The 20,378-nt window shown below is 49.2% G+C and overlaps 1 pseudogene across 1 annotated transcript; it reads left to right on the forward strand.

Moving 5' to 3' along the window:
- The first annotated feature begins 4,252 nt into the window (after nt 1-4,252).
- Nucleotides 4,253-12,646, forward strand: LOC106993581 (transcriptional regulator Kaiso-like; annotated as a pseudogene). Its single transcript, XR_013405337.1, has one exon. The product of XR_013405337.1 is annotated as a transcriptional regulator Kaiso-like (transcript).
- Nucleotides 12,647-20,378: the final 7,732 nt, after the last annotated feature.

The raw sequence follows: 20,378 nt of genomic DNA on the forward strand, positions 1-20,378 counted from the left end.
TACATTTTATTTCTTCCTCTTGCCTACCTATTTTGGCTGAGGGCCAGCTTGTTGGGCTTGTCGTTGTTTTTTGTCTGTGCCTTTTGGTGTTTCATGTTGCTGGCTTCTCCAGCACACAGTCACAGATATATGAGGCAGAAAGAAAATCCAGGGAACTCCTGTCATGTCATTCCTCAGGTCCCAAGGTCCCTAACTGGTCTGCCTTCTTCTCTCCACCTTTTAGTGTTTGATATATATATACATTTACGTACGTAGTTATATACGTATGTGTAATATCCAGGGAAATATACAGGGATTTTAACTGTCCTTAGTATAGGGCATGGGGACAGGTGCATCTGTTCTACCTTGCCTGGAAGTGGAAATTTCTTCAAGTGAATTTATCACCAACTGGCGTGACAGAACTCCTGGTTTAGTGTCTAGCTGTCCCCACTAAGACCAATCACCATGCCATCAGGCACTCTCTTCCCTCTGTGCTGTGTACCGGGACCTGAAACAGCGCCCAGCACCCTGAAAGCACAGGATGCCTGATGGGCAAGAAAGAATGAACGCAGCTTCTTATGTGCCCCACCCAGTCAACCCAAGTCAAGAACGGACCTGGGAGCTGAAGTGACAAGCTGGAGGTCAGGCAGTTCTATTACTTAAGCCTGGTTCTTCCTGACTCCAAAGGCCAGGCACCACCCTGTGCTCCTTCCAAACAGAAGTTGGTTTTCCCGGGGTCAGGAGGACAGGATGGCTATTCCTGACCGTTGTACAGCAGTGCCATATCTCCTAGTTTCCAGAACATTTAATGTACTGCTGTGGAGGCCCGACAGCTCTGAAGTAACCCTTTGTACCCAGGAGAAACTGGGCCTGGAGGGGTGGGGTGGGGTAGGCTGAGACTTCCAGTATCCCATGTGGGCATCCCGTTGCTAAGGGCAACCGCCCCTCCCTGCGAGGATGGGGAAGGAGCAGGGAGGCACACCTTTCCTCCCTCTGCGTTTCAATGGAGATGACCTGTGTCCTACCGTGGTTGCACATGGACCAGCCTAGAGGGACTGGAGTGACTCTTCCCTCAGGTGGGGCACAGCCAGCCTGGGCACAGGGCCTCACCGAAATCCCTGGGCCCCGTCTCCCTGGGGATGTCCAGGGGCTGTTCCACTGCTCAGTGAGCTGGGGGTGTGGGGGACCACAGATGAGGCAGGCGCCTAAATTGCTTGGGCAGAGTCCGGCTGCTCTCCCCCTCCACACCCCTCCCTGTGTCCTCTCACCCTTTCGGGTCCCGGCACCAAGGCCAGCAGCGGTCGAGTGTCAGAGGTTCGAGTCCAGGCTGACTCCTCGGATGCACCGACTTTGCCCAGGAGGGCTGGGGAGAGGGCAGCCCCAAAGTGTCATCTTTGATTATTCTTTGACCCCAAAGCCAGCCTTGGGCATGTCCCCAGTGCTGAGAGAGCTGCCGCCTCCACGGGCTCTGGCTCGCCCAGAGTTTGAGTCACTTCTGCTTCCTCGCCCCTCTGCGCTCTGTTTGGTTTAAAAAACAAACACCAACACCTGCAGGCGGGCGAAGTGAGCCTTGACCCACCTGCTTCCGCCCCTGCAGCCTCGGGCCCCATCCTCCCACATGACCGCACTAGGGGTGCTGGGGGCGGAGTGGGGACCAGACCTGAGGGGGTTCTGGGTTCGGCTTCCCAGCAGGAGCAGCTGGGGCATCATCAGTGGGGCAGGTGACCCAGGATCTGAGCAGGAATCTTCCAGGTGGAGGTGAGGCCACCCCTCTGCTTCCCACAGCTGCCTTCTGCTCTGGGGGCAGCCCTGGCTGAGAATCCAGTGAAGTAAGGGCTTTGAAATGGTTTTGATTTTAAAAATAATGTTTAGCCATTGCTTTTTTTTCTTTCTTTCTTTTTTTCTTTTTTGAGACGGGTCTCACTCTATCACCCAGGCTGGAGTGCAGTAGTGAAATCTGGGCTCACTGCAACCTCCACCTCCCAGGTTCAAGCGATTCTTCTCCCTCAGCCTCCTGAGTAGTTGGGATTACAAGCGCCTGCCACGGCACCTGACTGATTTTTGTATTTCTTAGTAGAGATGGAGTTTCACATATCAGCCAGGCTGGTATCAAAATCCTATCCTCAGTGATACACCCGCCTCGTCCTCCCAAGGTGCTGGGATTTTGGCATGAGCCACCACGCTCAGCCATGTTTAGCCATTTTTAAAAGTTGTGAACAGATAATTAAGTCTATTCACAACATTAGAAAATTTAAGTTAAAATGTAAATGACTCTAGCAAGAATTAGCCTTTAGGTGCCCCTGGGTCCCCCTCCTCAACCCCCACCACCTTCTGAGAAGAGTTTTCTAATTTTTCTTATTTATAAAATGGGTTTGATTCAAAACTGACTTTTCCTCTTCATAGAGTCTCACAGGTCCTTCCCTAGGTCCAAGAGGCTCTTCTGTGGCCTGATGGCGAGTAGCTGCCTAGCCGTGGTAGCACCTCCCGTCACATGGTAAGGGGCCCCTCCCCAGGGCCACACCTGGCAGAATATGGCTCATGGTGTTAAAAGCTTGAAAATAGTGTAAACCAAAAATAAAATTCTAAGCCCACTCCCCCAACCATCTGAATGGACCCCTTTTCTTGGCCAGGGCAACCCAAAGTTAACCTGAAAATCTGGTTCAGGCTGTGAAGAGAAGGTGGGGGGGGGTGGGGGGTGGACATGCCTCATCTATGTCCTCCTCCCTTTTGAAATTCAGCAAAGGCTGACCAGCATGAAACGTCAACGCAGACCTTAAGTCTGATAAGAGGCATTTACAATCTGTTCTCTCTGAAGCGTGCTACCTGGAGGCTTCCTCTGCATGATAAAACTTTGGTCTCCACAACCCCTTATAACCTAGACATTCCTTTCTAGTGATAACTCTTTCAACCAATTGTCAATAAAAAACATTTGAATCTACCTCTAACCTGGAACCTCCCCGCTCCACCTTCGAGTTGTCCCACCTTTCTAGACGGAACCAATGTGTTTTTTTGTTTGTTTTTTTTTTTTTTTTTTCGAGATGGAGTCTGGCTCTGTCGCCCAGGCTGGAGTGCAGTGGCGCAATCTCAGCTCACTGCAAGCTCCGCCTCCCAGGTTCACGTCATTCTCCTGCCTCAGCCTCCCGAGTAGCTGGGACTACAGGCGCCTGTCACCACACCCGGCTAATTATTTGTATTTTTGGTAGAGACGGGGTTTCACCGAGTTAGCCAGGATGGTCTCGATCTCCTGACCTCATGATCCGCACACCTCGGCCTCCCAAAGTGCTGGGATTACAGGCTTGAGCCACTGCGCCTGGCGTGGTGCCCAGATTGCCTTGGGCACATGTTCTCAGGACTTCCTGAGGACTGTGTCTCTGGCCATGGTCACTCAGATTTGGCTCAGAATAAATCTCTTCAAATATTTTGCAGAGTTTGACTTTTTGTCAACAATAAGCTCGTCAAATTAAAGCTGTTAGAACTTTAAACTACTTTGAGCCCTGAAGCAATGTGATTGTGAGACCCTGGTCAAGCAGCAAGTCGCTGTGAACTTTGCTTCTCTAATTATAGATTAATGCTCTTCCTTTCTTGTTTTGTAAAATGCTATGAAAGATTAAATGGCACCAGATGTAAGACCCCTTCCCTTTCCTAGTTCCTGACCTTTTGTTACAAATTAACTTCTTTATTTTTTTGTACCCAACTCAGACCGGATGGCACAGAAGACACCATGCCTATCAAATACCATAAAACAGAATGTTAAATATACTTTTCCCGAAGGGAACAAGATATAACCAAACAAATTGCTGCAACTCATAAGCCAATCTTACGTGGAAAATGTAATCATGCTAAACCTTGTATTTTCCCATTTCAGTGAAGCCCTAATCCCTCCACCTCAGAGCACCGAGCCCATTCCTTTAGAGTCTGTGTTTTCTGAGTGGTGGTCCTCAAACTTAGAACTCCGAGGCCGGGCGCGGTGGCTCAAGCCTGTAATCCCAGCACTTTGGGAGGCCGAGACGGGTGGATCACGAGGTCAGGAGATTGAGACCATCCTGGTGAACATGGTGAAACCCCGTCTCTACTAAAAAAATACAAAAAACTAGCCGGGCGAGGTGGCGGCACCTGTAGTCCCAGCTACTCGGGAGGCTGAGGCAGGAGAATGGCGTAAACCCGGGAGGCGGAGCTTGCAGTGAGCTGAGATCCGGCCACTGTACTCCAGCCTGGGCGACAGAGCCAGACTCAGTCTCAAAAAAAAAAAAAAAAAAAAAAAAAAAAAAGAACTCCGTAACATTGGATGTTGAGCCTTTCAATTATTTCAGGTGGCAGAAGAAACACACAGACCCCACCTCTTCCTTTGGAGTTCTGCCTTTCAAAGGAATTTCATCTTGCCTTTTGTAACCACCCAAGGGGTTCTTCCTGCCTCCTCCCCAAATAAAGACCTTGTATTCCAGTAAAGAGTTTAATAGACACAGGCAGGCCACACCACGTGGGAGAGACAGTTTGTACTCAAATCATTTCATCAAAGGCTTATAGGTAGGGGTTTTCCAAGGCAGTTTGGGGGGTCAGAGGTGGCCAAGTAACAGGTACTCGATTGGTTGGAACAGACATGAACTCATAGAGGGTCAAAGCTGTCCTCCTGCAGGCTAAATCCCCTCTTGAAAAGGAAGCCATCACCAGCCTCTCATGCCCACCCCCATCTAGAACCCCCACTCCTCTCCAGTCTCAGTGTCTTGGAAGAGCCTCTGGATCACAGGGGCTGGGAAATTCGGCTGCTCATCCCCGCCAAGCAAACACATTCTCCCATCCAGAGTCCCTCAGTGGGTGAAGGCTGAGCCCCAGTAAAGGACAGATCATCGCTGTCACCGGCGAGTGAACTAGAGCGACTCCATGCTGAGTAGGGGCTGGGAAAAATGAGGCTGAACCTTCCGCGCTGCATTCTCGGGTTAGGCATTCTTAGTCACAGGATCAGATAGGAGGTTGGCAGGTTTAGTATCACGAGATACAAGTCACCAGGACCCTGCTGATCCAACAGGAAGCAGTAAAGAAGCCGGCCAAAACCCACCAAAACCAAGATGGCGACAAAAGTAACCTCCAGTCGTCCTCACTGCTCATTATGCACTAATTGTAATGCATTAGCTGCTAAAAGACACTCTCACCTGCGTCATGACAGCTTACAAATGCCATGGCAACGTCCAGAAGTTACACTATATAGTCTAAAAGGGGGAGGGACCCTCAGTTCAGAAAAATCCCCTCCCCTTTCTTGGAAAACTCACAAACAGTCCACCTGTTGTTTAACATATATCCAGAAATAAGTGTTAGTATAGTCAGCCGAGATCCAAGAACCCTGTGTTGGGGTATGGATTGGGACTCCTTTCTGGTAACAATACTAGGGTTCACGGAGCCCCCACATCCCAGGGCAAGTGGTGCAGAAGCCTGAGCCATCAGTAGCCACCCCCGTCAGGCTTCTATGTGGATTCCTTGGTGCAGGGCATTTGGTTTATCAGGCCTGAGAGACCCACTCCTGAAGCGCTAGCCCAGCCCCATCACCGCAGCCCAGCCACACTACTGCAGCCCAGCCCCACACTGCAGCCCAGACACACCACTGCAGCCCAGCCCCACACTGCAGCCCAGACCCACCACTGCAGCCCGACCCCACTACTGCAGCCCAGCCCCACCACTGCAGCCCAGCCCCACACTGCAGCCCAGACACACCACTGCAGCCTGACACCACCACTGCAGCCTAGCCCCACCACTGCAGCCCAGACACACCATGCAGCCCAACCCCACCACTGTAGCCCAGACCCACCACTGCAGCCCAAACACACCTCTGCACCCCAACCCCACCAATGCAGCCCAGCCCCAACACTGAAGCCCAGCCTCACCACTGCAGCCCAGCCCCCTCACTGCAGCCCAGACACACCACTGCAGCCCAGCCCCCTCACTGCAACCTTGTCCACCACTGTAGCCCAGCCACAACACTGCAGCCCAGCCCACCATTGCAGCCCAGGCCCGGCAGTCATTGCCCTTGCTAGGTCTGTGTGGAGGAATCAGAGAGAACACTCTGGAAAGTGCTGGACACATGGGAGGCCCTCAAGGAATGGTGGCTGCCACTAAAAACTCTGTTTCTGTGGCGCTTTCTGGACAGATGGCTCCTTTGCAGATTTTTATTCCAAAACTAAGCTCCCATCACCCAGTCCTGTCCTCCCTGCTGGCAGAGCTTGTCCCTGGATCCAAGCTCTCTCCTCTGCACCAAATCTGGTGGCCTCAAGTCCCAGCTCTGCTTTGCACAGGGGCTTTTCGAAGCCCTATCTGCCCTGCTGTGAGATGGGGTCACCCAGCTGCCCCCCGGGGGGTGGTGTTGCTGACGGAGCAGGTGAGGACAATGCCAAGAGCTTCGCGTGGTCTGGCTTTCCCAGGCTGGATGTGCCCCTCTGGTCCCCAGTGTCCCCGCATGGGCAATGGCTGATGCCGACCACCCACACTTGGTTCCCCCAGAGCCAAGGGGGCTCCTTGAGGAGAGGGATCTGACCCCCACACAGGGCCCCCAGGATCTGCTTGACGGGGGCACCAGGCAGTTCTCCCGGAAGGCAGGGCATGTCCCCAGGGCTCTCTGGGGTTGGGTGGGCCTGGGTCATCGCTGCCTCTGCCCACGGTCTTTCTAGAGGCTTCCCCAAGTGCCAGAACTGCCCTGCAGGGCCAGGGTTACTGGAAAGCCCAAAGAGAGAAAGTCAGAGAGACACCGGCCCACCCAAGAAGTGCAGAGTCTTGGGGACACCAAGGGTGAACTCTGTGCTGTGAAGGGCAGGCCTGGCCTGGAGAGAGGGAGCCTGCGGAGGAGACAGGGGATCTCCCGGTGCTCTTCCGAGGAAGGCCCTGGATCTCCCACTGTGTTCTGCTCTCCTGGGCGGGCAGCTGTCAGGGTGAGCAGGTGTCAGGATGGCGCCTGGCACAGCTGGTTTTGGGCAGAAGCCCCGGCCGTGCCCTGCAGGTTGGGTGTCTGTGCGTTGGGTCTCTGCTCTGCAGCCTCAGCAGATACTGTGATGGGGGATGGCTGGGCAGGGACCTGGCCAGCTCTTTGTCTTAGCTGCCTTTACATGTCAGGGTTTGCTTTGCACATCACATCCCTGTGAACATACAGGTAGGATGAGTTTGCTGGTTTGTGGCAGGGCGGTTTTTTCTTCTTCCTAAAAATGGGATTTATTGGACTTTTAGCTTCCCAGGTTTCATCTGAACCAATGACTTGGAATTTAAGACATTGGCTACACGCTTTTGGCTGTGTTTGGAATTTGGGATCCTAAACAGTTCTTGGTTCATTTGTTATATGGCTAGAATATGACATGACTTTTCATGTTTTTTAAAAAATATAATGAGGCGGCGGCTGCATCCACATCGACCAAGACTGGAGCGACGTTTAAGGAAGGGATGGAATGGCTGGGGAGCGCCCTTCTTGTTGCTGGGGGACTCCCAGCCTTCCCTGTGACCCAAGAAGGAGAAGCGGTGGCTCTGTGAAGCAGGCATGGAGAGGAGAAAACTGATTTCTGCTACAGACAGTCAATACTCTGGCAGTCTGCTGACCTCCTCGAATGAGCAACATGGCCATGGACTCTTCTGTGATGTTCCCACGATCATGGAAGACTGAAAATTCTGGACCCACAAGAATATTCCCTCGGCTTCTAGGACCTACTTCCATCAGCTCTTCTCAGTGGCTGGGCTGATACCTCCTCAAATACCAGATTGATGGATTGTGAATATAGAAGATGCAGGTTCTTACACTTCTCCAAGAACTGCTTTCCAATTCCTTAAAAATTTCAGATATAACCACTAGAAATACAAATGATCCAGACTTAGGATTCAAACATCTAATGGAGGGAAGGCTTATCGACTAGTTGCAAGGTTTATGCAAATATCGATGAAGATACTTACGACAAAGTGATCACTGTCAAAGATGACCCTGATCAAGGGGAGGCCAGACTTGAGAATGAAATACCAGAAACGTCTGGCAGCGAGATGGCAAAAAAACAAACATATGAAAGTAACACATGATGGTCACTATGAGTTCAGAGTAGATGGAAGGGTATAGCTGTATCGTATGCAAGAGGTCATATGTCTGTCTGACAAGCTTGCGGAGACATTTTCACATTCTTTCTTGGGAGAAGAAGTATCTGTGCCATTACTGTGAGAAGGTGTTTCTTCTTGCAAAAATACCACACAAAGCATGAAATTCATCACATAGGGGAGAGAAGGTGTCAGTGTCTGGCCTGTGGCAAATCATTCACCAACTCTCAGTTTATGTCTAAACATATAAAGTCCTTTCACAGTCAAGATCCTTCTGGGGACTCAAAGCTTTATCGTTTACAACCACACAAGTCTTGACAGATCAGACAACATGCATATCTTTCTGAGAGATCAAGCACTATGCCTGCAATAAATGAGGATGGTTTTGGGTATAAGATTGACACTGGAAAAGAACCTCCAGTAGGGACCACAACATCTACTCAGAACAAGCCAGTGACCTGGGAAGATATTTTTATTCAGCAGGAAAATGATTCCATTTTAAAATAGAATGTAACAGATGGCAGTACTGAGTTTGAATTCATAATACCAGAATCTTACTAAACTCCTTTGAAATACTAGAAAGTTTTGTTTTGGATGATGAGGCAGGGGTTTCAGAAGATCAGTAAAACAAATTAAGGGGCAAACAAATTAATTTGACCTGCCACCTTATCTGAAGGTAGTGGAGTGGGATTATTTGTTGATAAGTTTTGTAGAAGCAAATTTTTCTGAAAGTTTGGGTAGAGGTGAGACCCTCTCCCGCTCCAAGCATCTGTTTATATAGTTAGCTTTCAGATCATTTAAAAGAGGCAAAAAATAAAAAGCTTGGAGAGAGAGTTTTCTGAATAGAATTTGAAGCAGTCTGAATATTCTTTGAAAATAGCTGGAGTAGCCAGGCGCGGTGGCTCACGCCTGTAATCCCAGCACTTTGGGAGGCCGAGGCGGGCAGATCACGAGGTCAGGAGATCGAGACCATCCTGGCTAACACGGTGAAACCCTGTCTCTACTAAAAATACAAAAAATTAGCCGGGCATGGTGGCGGGCACCTGTAGTTGGCATGAACCCGGGAGACGGAGCTTGCAGTGAGCCAAGATCGCGCCACTGCACTCCAGCCTGGGCGACAGAGCGAGACTCTGTCTCAAAAAAAAAAGAAAAAAAAAAAAGAAAGAAAATAGCTGGAGTTATTAGCCTACCCTAGTACATCTTACAACGTTCTCCTTCCATGTTAGCACTTTACTGCTGGATTCTTAGTTTTCTTAACATTGAGACAATAAATGGGTGTTGTGTCTTGTAGATGGCATAAAGAGTTAATAAGAAGTTGTAGAGTTGTTCTGGAAAATGTCAGAATAAATCTCCACTTGGGTTGTGTATTCTACTAGTCCATGTGGACGGCAACTTCCTGCTGTCCTCCCTCCACGAAAACAGCCATGCAGACAAGTCTCTCATCTGAAGAACGAATTAGATTGAGCTAATTAGAATTGATCCTTGCTTTCATTGCCATCGTCTGTAAAATACTTTGGTGGATAGACCACTTTATACCTTTGGAATATGGACTCTGTGGGCAAAAAAACCAAATCTCTGTAATGCAGACAGGAGGATGTGAAAAGTTCTGTTGCATGTATTTTTAATTCTGTGGCTGTCACATGATAGAGAATGGAATTGAATGGAGATTTCCTTTTTGCTTCTTAGGGTTGGAAATAATCCCATGAAAATGTTCAAATTTTGAATTTGAAAGCCACCAAATGAATCTTTATGTATAAATCCTTATAAATGATGGATTCCATAGGTAAGACTTTTATGTATTTTGGGTGGGAGCCTACTGGCATATATTTTTAAACGTTCATATTACTTAGAATCTCCAATAGGAAGTCTTTATTTGAAATAGTTGAATCAGTGTTCTAGTATTTTCCTTTCAGCAAGATCTGTTAGGTTTTTACCCCTTCAAAAATCAGTTTTATTTCATCTGCAAATTGCTGCAATATTATAGCGATCAGAAACTACATAAGGAATGTTATTTAGGCTTGTCAGTTTCCATTTATCTTAACAACAATAAATATCACCTTTTTTCTTTTTAAAATGACACATATTTAGGCCAGGCATGGTGGCTCACGCCTGTAATTCCAGCACTTTGGGAGGCCAAGGTGGGCAGATCAAGGGGTCAGGAGATCGAGACCATCTGGCTAACATGGTGAAACCCCGTCTCTACTAAAAATACAAAAAGATTAGCCGGGTGTGGTGGCGGGCACCTGTAGTCCCAGCTACTTGGGAAGTTGAGGCAGGAGAATGGCGTGAACCTGGGAGGCAGAGCTTGCAGTGAGTGCTCCAGCCTGGGCGACAGAGCGAGACTCCATCTCAAAAAACAAAAACAAAAACAACACATATTTAAACACTTAGAAAATAAAGTTAACACTTACTGAAGTGCTGGTACCACACTGTGCTAGTTCTAAAAGGAAGCATGTTGGAACATATACATGTCCTGTCATTTATAACAGAATTAACTTGTTGAATGTCTGTAAATGATTTTTTTTGCAAAGGAAAAAATTGAGCCTGGAAAAGATTGTTGTGCATAGTTATTAGTAATTTGTAACCTGGCTTAAGTATTTCTTAGTTCAACATAGATATTTTCTTTCTCCTTACCATGTATTTTTAAAAATAGTGTATTACTTGACTTTGAACTTAAAGCTTTAATCATAATTTCTCATGTATACATCGTTCTTCTGATGGTAAGCTGGATTTGAAGGTAGTGGTTTCAGCGTTTCTTAAGTCAGTAGCTGAGGGTATCAGGCATCAGTTCATGCAATAATACAAAAAAAAAAAAATCCTTTGCTTGCCAAGGGATAGAGTGAATGTGCATTTGTATGTTTTCTGTTCTGTAAGTCTAGACTTTCAAACCGTTTTGTAAACCAACCCTTGGGAAATTTGAAATTACCTTATAACTTAAGACTCTGTGATCTCTGGAATCACCCTATCTGTTTCTTTTCTGTGTAGGTATTTATAACATTGCTGTTTGACTATAGTGTGCACTCTGAAATGTTCTCAATGGAAATTTGTTTGAGTTTTATTAATGCTATCTCACCAGTTAGACATGATTACTTTTCTACCAATGTAAATGACACTGATGCGAGCAGAGCTTCCAGATCTTTCAGACTCAATTACTAGGTCAATTAGTTTGCATGATAAAACTTGGCAGTTTCTGCAAGCCTATTACGACAAACCAGGAACTAATTCTGTAATGAAAAACTATCTATTCTGAATGATAGGGATGTAATTATTTGCTGCTGCTTACCTTGTAAATTTTGAGTATGACATATAAACTCTGTGCCTACTGAAGGTATCTTCTGGAATTTTCTGAAAGGAGGGAAACTGGAAAATTAAATTGTATTTTTGCCAGAAGACTCTTACTTACTTGTGTGTCAGGGTCTTCAGTTTTTCTAGAAGTTTCCATATCCAAGGTTCAGAGTTCATGTGAAATACTTCTTTCGGAGAAAAAAAAAATCCTTCATTCCTGGTATTCATTGGATTGGAAATCTGTAGCAAGATGCTGTTTAAAATTACTATGTGGTTTTTCTATCTTATACTTAGCTCTCTGGCTATTGAACTTTTTTTTTCTTCTTTGAAGTTAGCTTCAAATTTGCTCCTGTGCTAAATTACCTGTAAATATTCTGGGTAGGAACTATTTGAAATAGTAATTTGTTAATAGAAATGATAAAATGAAAATGCTCAAACTACAGAGATTTTAAAATGCCATAACGATCTTGCAAGACTAACTTTAAAATATGCTATAAATGATCATTATGATTTTGGTGGTAACGATCCCCAACACACAACCACTATGAAGAAATAACACCACATTTTCCCCTATTGTACCAAAAAGATAAAGATGGTAAACATTGACCAGGGTATTTTGTATTGTCAAGGCATGCATATTCTAAAGAGTTAAATGCCAACTCAGCAGCACTAGCTTCCTGGCTGGTCAACCATATGAAATCTTGTTCATTTCTCCTAATACTGTGATGTTCGTGCTTCTATAATCTTCCCTGTCATGACTTTAATTTCTACATTTCATTAATCATTGCCTGATATTAGTTCTTAGAGCTTTTTTTTTTTTTTGAGATGGAGGCTGGAGTGCAGTGGTGCGATCTCAGCTCACTGCAACTTCCGCCTCCCGGGTTCAAGCGATTCTCCTGCCTCAGCCTCCCAAGTAGCTGGGACTACAGGTGTGCACCACCACACCCAGCTAATTTTTGTATTTTTAGTAGAGGTGGGGTTTCACCATGTTGGCCAGGATGGTCTCAATCTCTTGACCTTGTGATCTGCCCGCCTTGGCCTCCCAAAGTGCTGGGATTACACGTGTGAGTCACCACAGGTTTTTAGAGATTCTTAAGGCAAAAATAAAATGATTTAATCCTGCAAAAATATAAATAAATAAATAATAAAATATATAACGAATCTGGAGTACTGCATGGTGTCCTAAAGCATGATGGTTGAAAGCTTGGGCTTTGGAAACAAATTGGCCTTGAAATTGCAGCTTTGCTGCTGCCTGAGTCACTGGACCTTCTGGGCCTTGTTTTCCTCCTGTGTCAACTGAGGGTGGTGACTCAGGCTCCCGCGCAGGGGTCGAAGGAGATTCTGCAGCCTCTGGAGCTGCCACTCAGCACGTCATCACTGGGTCTGCTGTTCTCGGTACCTGCCTGGGTGGAGGTTTCTGTGACTTTGCAACAGAAGTGGCAGTCTCAGGCGAATGCTGTAACAATGGCTATCCCTTGAGGTGCCTGTTTATTGCTCTATTTTTATTTAAAGATTTGTGGAAATGTTGAACGGGAAAAATGCACTGCAATATCCGGAACGAAAATAAACTATGCTAAGAATTCTTGATTTAAAAAAAAAAAAAAACTTTTATATATAATATAAAAATTAGCCAGATGTGGTGGTGATCGCCTGTAATTCCAGCTACTTGGAAGGCTGAGGCAGGAGAATCACTTGAACCCGGGAGGCAAAGAGGTTGCAGTGAGCCGAGATCACGCCATTGCATTCCAGTCTAGGCAACAAGAGCAAAATTCTAACTCAAAAAAAAAAAAAAACCCACACACAAAACCTTTTATCTCAGGTTTAGGGGAGCATGTGCAGGACTGTTATATAGGTAAACTCCATGTCTCAGGGGTTTGGTGTACAGGTTATTGAGTCACCCAGGTAATAAGCGTAGTACCCGATGGGTATTTTTTTTTGATCCTCTCCCTCCTCCCACGCTTCACCCTCAAGTAGACCCCGGTATCTGTTGTTCCCTTCTTTGTATCCAAGCATTTCTGATTAATGAACCTAAAGAAATAGTGAAAGAACAAGAGAAACAAATCTGTTCTCTTTGCTGCTCCACGTCCCCCTCTCTCTAGAAAACAACAGTTTTAACCTTGGCTGCACATTAGAGTCACCTGGGGTGCTTTTAAAATTCCCTTTGCCAGGCCCCACACTTGAACATTGTGATTTAGTTGCCTGGCCCAGGCATCAGTATTTTTTTTAAGAGATGGGGTCTTTCTCTGTTGCCCAGGCTAGAATGCAGTGGTGTAATCATAGCACACTGTAGCCTTGAACTCCTGGGCTCAAGAAATCCTCCCACCTCAATTTATTGAGTAGTTGGGACTACGGGCACGTGCCACCACGCCTGGCTAATTTTTAAAAGGTTTTGTAGAGATGGAGTCTCACTATGTTGCTCAGGCTGGTCTCTAACTTCTGGGCTCAAGCAATCTCCCGCCTCAGCCTCCCAAAGTGCTGGGAATATAGGCATGAGCCACTGTGCCTAGCTGGCCTCAGTATCTTTTGAGGTTTCCCCGATGACTCTACAGAGCAGCCACAGTTGACAGCCATTGCCCTGGAATCATCGTGTTCACTCACATTTCATTTTTACAATGACTGTAATTGGAAAGACACATTTGGTCATGAGGAAGAGGAAACGGACAACTCATGTCTCATACAAATCACAACAAGTACCTCCCCCTGGAAGCAGCAATCCTCTGGGAAGGTTCTAGAAAGAATGGGTCCCTGTGTCTGGAGCTGTGCTTCTGAGCAACTGCCTGGCTGGGGCGCCCCCGCTCACTGGGTGGTCACTAAGCTTCACACACTGCTTCCCAGCTGCGCTTTCCTCCTTCATGCTTCCTTCTCCTTGCTTGACTGGACTTCAACCAGGAAGGTTTTTTTTGTTCATGATTAAAAGAGTCATAAGTGCTCATGGGAGAAAAATAAAGTCATATAGAAGAAGACAGGCTGGGTGCGGTGGCTCACGCCTGTAATCCCAGCACTTTTGGAGGTAAAGGTCGGTGGATCACTGGAGCTCAGGAGTTTGAGACCAGCCTGGGGAACATGGTGAAACCCCATCTCTACAAACAATGCAAAAAAAAAAAAAAAAAAAAAAAAAGTTGCCAGGTGTGGTGGCACTCACCTGTAGTCCCAACTACTCAGGAAGGTGAGGTGGGAGGTTCACTTGAGCCTTGGAGTTCAAGACTGCAATGAGCGGTGATCAGGACACTGCATTACAGCCCAGAGGAAAGAGCCAGACCGTGTCTCAAAAAAAAAAAAAAAAAAAAAAAGGAAGGAGATGAGCAGAAAGTAACCACCCACCCCCAACAAAAGTTCCTCTACCTGGGAGTGTAGGTGGGGGGAATGTGGCACCCTGGAGCCAAAGGTCCCAGGCTCCTGACCCACTCACTACAGGCCATCTCTGTCTCTACCCCAAGCCTGAGTTTCCTTGCCTGTAAAATGGAGAGGACAGCAGAGCCTGCCCCTGGGTCTGGGAATGAGGAGTAAAGGAGTCGGAGCATTACTGGCACGTGGGGCGGCAGAAGTGCTGCGTCCTGTTTTCACACACAAGCGCGGCTGTAAATTTTTTTTTTTTTTTTTTTTTTTTTTTTTTTTTTTTTTTTTGACAGAGTCTCTGGCTGTGTCACCCAGGCTGCAGTGCAGTGGCGCCATCTCGGCTCACTACAAGCTCCGCCTCCCGGGTTCACGCCATTCTTCTGCATCAGCCTCTCGAGTAGCTGGGACTACAGACACCTGCCACCACGCCAGGCTAATTTTTTTTTTTTTTTTTTTTTGTATTTTTAGTAGAGACGGAGTTCCACCGTGTTAGCCAGGATGGTTTCAATCTCCTGACCTCGTGATCCACCCGCCTCGGCCTCCCAAAGTGCTGGGATTACAGGCGTGAGCCACTGAGCCTGGCCAAAAGGTTTTCAAAAACATGAAATGTGTCATTCTGTGCACACCGTTTTGTTTTCCTGACTTTGTGCTGAGTTTGCCAGACGAAGGATCCCCAGTCAGCACCGTGGGCTCAAGAGAGGGCAGCCTCAGAATCTCAGGTGGCCCAACTCCGGGCTAGCCCTGGTGTCCTGGGCAGTGCCCAGACCTGAAAGCAGCAGGGACCCCTCCCCGACACTGCCCAGAGTGAAAGCTCCAGAAACAGCTCAGGCCCTGGACCGAGAATCCCTGATCCCTAAAGTGGAGTTACAGAACTTTCAGGGCTGTGGGGAGGATGATGAAAGGGGCTCAGGGCGCCAGCCCCGTTGAGCCAAGGGGAAGTGCCCAGCTTTGACTTTTTATCCACAGGAGGCTCGGAGGAGGAAGGTCCCATTTCGCTTCCATCTGCTTTCCAGCCGCTTGCTCTGTGTGCCTGTTTTTTTGTTTTGTTTTGTTTTGTTTTGTTTTGTTTTGTTTTGTTTTTGAGGGAGTCTCGCCCTGCTGCCCAGGCTGGAGTGCAGTGGCACGATCTCGGCTCACTGCAACCTCTGCCTCCTGTGTTCAAGCGATTCTCCTGCCTCAGCCTCCCAAGTAGCTGGGATTACAGATGCCTGCCACCACGCCCGACTAATGTTTTGTATTTTTAGTAGAGACGAGGTTTCACCATGTTGGTCACGCTGGTCTTGAACTCCTGACCTCAAGTGATCCACCTGCCTCAGCCTCCCAAAGTGCTAGGATCCGTGTGCCTTTAACTCCTTGCCTTTCGGAGTCCCCGTGCTGTAAGCAGCACTGCCCCGGGGTAAGTAAGGGTGGACACTGGAGACTGGCAGTGCTCACCAGCTCCCCCAGCTGGTAAGTATGGCAGTCATCGAGCCTGGCGGGCACGGAAAGCAGCACTGGGATTTCTACCCGCTGACCTGGGCAGGTCTCCCCTCTGCCCAGGGCGCTGCCGTGCCCCCAGAAAGCTTTGGGAAATGTGAGTTGCTCTTGTGGCTGTTCCTATGCCTGAGGAATTTGGGAGAGACCAATGCCATTGGGAGGGACAGAAAGTACCACGCACTGAAGAAGCGTGCCCAGTCCCCCAACTCCATGCCCAGGGTGCTCAGGAGAGGACCACTGGGAAGACCGCGGATGAACATTCCAGATCTTTCTCACTGGGTGACTGGGGAGAGAAGGCGCTCCTGGCCAGCTGGTTCTTGAGCGCACGAGCACTCCGTGTTGGAGCCCATTTAGAATAAACACTGAAACGCTCAGAGCCCATTGGAGGGCTCAGGGCCATTCACCTTGGCTAAGAAACGATCCCCACAGCCTTGAAGCTGAGTGGAAGCTCACGTAGGTGGTCAGCGTCCCTGGGTCAGCCTGTCTGCCCAGCTCCAGGCTGGGTGCAGCTGCGCACCGCCGGGTCCCACCTACCGGCCCCGCCCCGACCACGCCCACTCCGCCCCTCAACACAGCCTTGACCCTGCCCCACTGGACCTGCCCCTACCACGCTCCTCCCACTCCTCGGCCCCGCCCATCTCGGCCCCGCCTCCCCCGCTCAGCTCAGCCCCCACTGGGCCTGGACCTCCCTGGTCCCTTTCTATCCTCCCCTCCACCCTGCCCTCTCTGTAACCGAATCCCTTCCCCATCTACAGCCCTAGCCTCTAGATGGGGCGGGAGTTCATAGATCATAAGCCAGGCCCTGCTGGTGACCTGGAGGCCGTGGACAGCCGCCCTTCACCCTGGTGGGGCCACCCTCACTGGAGCTGGCCAGGCCTGCAGGCCGGGCCCGGGGCTGAATTTGGAGTCGCTGCTCCCACTGCCCACAGTTCTTCCCCCAACCCTGGCCCGGCTCTGCTGGGGGACCTTTCTCTCACCTCTCTCCTTTTTACTGTTGCTGAAAAATGCTGCTGTTTTTCTCATGGCTAAGTTATATATGCTCTTAAAAAGCAATGCCCGGCGTGGAGGCTCACACCTTCAATCCCAACACTTTAGGAGGTGGAGGCAGGAGGATCGCTTGAGCCCAGGAGTTCAAGACCAGCCTGGGCAACAAAGTGAGACCCCATCTCTAAAAGCAAACAAATAAATAGTAAGAACTTGATAAAAGTGTGAAAAGGAAGTTAGAGATCACTGTGAATCCTTTCCATGCTGACATTTTGGTGCATTTTGCCCGGGCTGCGTGAGGCCCAGGCGGAATGTGCACGTTGGCATCTTGTTTTCTTTATTAACATCATTTCACAAGCATTTTCTGAGATGAGTACAAACTGAAAACATTCTTCTGAACACCTGCACGAAGCCCTCTTTTCACACAAGATCCTGTGGTGGGCAGGCTGGGTTTTGGATAAATTAAAAAAAGAAGAAAAAAAAAGAAAAAGTGAACAGAGGTGATCCAGTAGTGTGATGCTCCTCCCAACTGAGGCAAAGGAAGAAGAAATAATTTAAAAATGTTCCCAGAGCAAAAACAGCCGTTTTCTAAAGAATGGCCCCGCAATCGGTTCAAGTCCAAGAGCCTCCCTGAGGAATAACAGCTTTGTCACCCGTCTAGTTCAGGGCTTGTTTCTATAGTAACCTATGACATGGCTCCCTTCCCAAAACACAAGACACAACAAAAAAACAGAAACAAAGACAATGAATCCCTGAGAACCGTGAGAAATAAATAAAGCTCTTGCTTCCTCTGGCCTATGGAAGGGTGTGGCTGTTGAGCTGAGCCTTGGAGTTCCTGGGTTTGCCAGGTTCCCGGTCTGGCAGTGCTGGGGGCTTCGAGTCAGTGACCTCAAAGAACGGCCACGCCAGGGAGGCCAGCATGCATGCAGGTATTGATGCTGACTTTCCAGGGGTGCAGTGAGCTGCATGATTGATATCCATTTCCCCAAAAAACAGCCAAGCCAGGGACACCAGCGTGCACGCTGGTATTGATGTTGGCTTTCCGTGGGTGCAGTGAGCCGCATAATGGTTTGAGGCGAGGATTTAATCGTTTTGAGACAGGCATGACTTGCCTCTGTTTTAAAGGTCAGATGCTGCCGTTTCAAAGATATGTACTGTTGCTTTGCCAAGCAGCCTCATTCCATGTTGCTGGGAATCAGCAGCCATGCTGCTCTGACGTGGCCAGTGCCAGTCCCAAGCCCCCACGCCTCCCTGACCTCTCGCTACCCAGCACCACCCTCTCCAGGGGCGCTCACACCAGTCATCACTCCCCATCCCAGTGCCCACATCCCCTGCCTGTCCACTGTGCCCTGTCCCCAGTGCCCTGTCCACAGCACAGCTAGCTCAACACACGTGGCATCCACGCCAGGCACTATGCTTTGCCCCCCGCCGCTGAGTCCACCTGGCCCTGCATGGCTATGTGGCTGGAGTACAGGCGTGGGGCAGGCTTCCGTGATGGTGTCAAGGACTGGCTGTCTCCTCGAGGTCCTTAGGGCTGACTCATCCCAACTGGGTCCCCTGCTGTGGTTCTCAGATGCCCTCTGCGTGTTTCTTCTCTGGGGTTCCTGGCCCATTCCAGAGCAATCACAGACAAGAGGGACGGCACCCCATTAGATCAATCAGACGAGCCCTGGAGTGGGGAGTGCAGTTACCATCCATGAGGGTGCTGGTGTGTTGGGGGATACAGGGAGGGGAATGGTTGCCACATCAGCCACCAACAGCCCTGACGGGGCCCTGACTTCCTGCACTAACATCGTCCCAGTGCACACATCTGCCCAGTACCACTGGGGCCATTCTCACCTATGGGTCTACCAGATGCCCAGGAAATGCCCCCAAAATATATGATGCTCACAAGGCAAAGGCCACCTGCCCTGAAGGATGCGGGGACCATAGAGTAGTGAAAAGCAACAGGATGGGGGAATTATCCCCAAATCAGTTACACACCTGACAGCAGCCCAGTCACTATCCCTAGGGAGGTTTTTTGTTTTGTTTTGGTTTGGTTTGGTTTTGGAGGGGTGTGACTTTGTAGATAAATTGCATTTTTTCTTAAAAATGCAATTTTTAAGAAAAATGATCTGCAATGAAAATATACTGTGTTCAGATTAGGGCAAATAGCCTCTTCTGATGTTGAGTCTACAAATAATCAGAAAGCACTGAAAATTCAAAAGCCGGAGTTAAAGTCCTCAGCAGCACTTGGGTATGTGGTGGGGTCCGTGACAGACGCTGAAACTGTGGGCTCCAAAGGCCAACACAGGAAGGAAGGAGAGAGCCTCAGAAGAGGGGGCAGGTCGGACCCGGTCCACCCCTGGTGTGGCGCCCTCAGCCCTTCTCAGCTCCCAGTGCCTCTTAACATTGCTGGCGGGTATGAGCCGGGGTCGTGCAGCCTCTGAGCGAGCTCGGCCCCTTACTCACCATTTCCAGCCTCACCTTCCTCTCCCGTGAAAGGGGCACGAGGGTAACACCTCCCTCGTGGAAGTGCAAGGCTGGTACAGGCTTTAGCCACATCTCTGAGCCCTTTCACCAAAAAGGACTCACTGAACCAAAGAGCTGCACAGAACATTAGCATCCACCCCCACCCCAGAGAGGGACTTCCTGGAGCTCACCTGGGGGAGAGTGTGTGTGCAGGTGGGAGGACAGAGATCGTGGCCTCCTTCCACTTGGCTAGTGGTCTGAAGACCCCACCTGACATCTCTGGCCTCCCAGGTGGCAGCTGCCTGAGTGGCGGGTGGTGTCTGGAACAAGGAGACCCTGTTCTGCCTGGCTGGGACTCAGTTTCCCAGGAGGTGACCTGGACAGGGTCACGCCGTCCCCTCTCTGTGGCACCTGGTTTGGGACTCGCTCCCTCCCTCCTCGTTGCTCTTCCTTCTCCTTACTCCGGGGTCTTCCAGGAAAGTGCCGATCCCAGAGTAAGATTTGGGGGACTGTTCCTGCACTGGCCTCAAGCCCCCTGTGCACTCCTTCTCCAGCCGCAGAGTGAGGGCGTCTGGTCCCCCAGGAGAAGAACTGGGCTAGGAGCTTAGTGTGTTCCCCGTGTCATGGGGTTTCCTCCACCCCCTGGCTCATGGACCCCATGCTGGCCGCGCTGCGGAGGGCTGCCCAGCTTCCAGATGCTGGCAACTCCCCTCCCGGGACCAGCCTTCTGGAAGGGGGATGTTGAGCCTGTGAGGAGCTCCATGAGTGGGGAAGCAGGTGGGGACAGCCGTGTCCACAGCATCACCTTGGCAGCTGATGGG

This window comes from Macaca mulatta, chromosome 15, assembly GCF_049350105.2.
Source record: "Macaca mulatta isolate MMU2019108-1 chromosome 15, T2T-MMU8v2.0, whole genome shotgun sequence".
NCBI lineage: Eukaryota > Metazoa > Chordata > Mammalia > Primates > Cercopithecidae > Macaca > Macaca mulatta.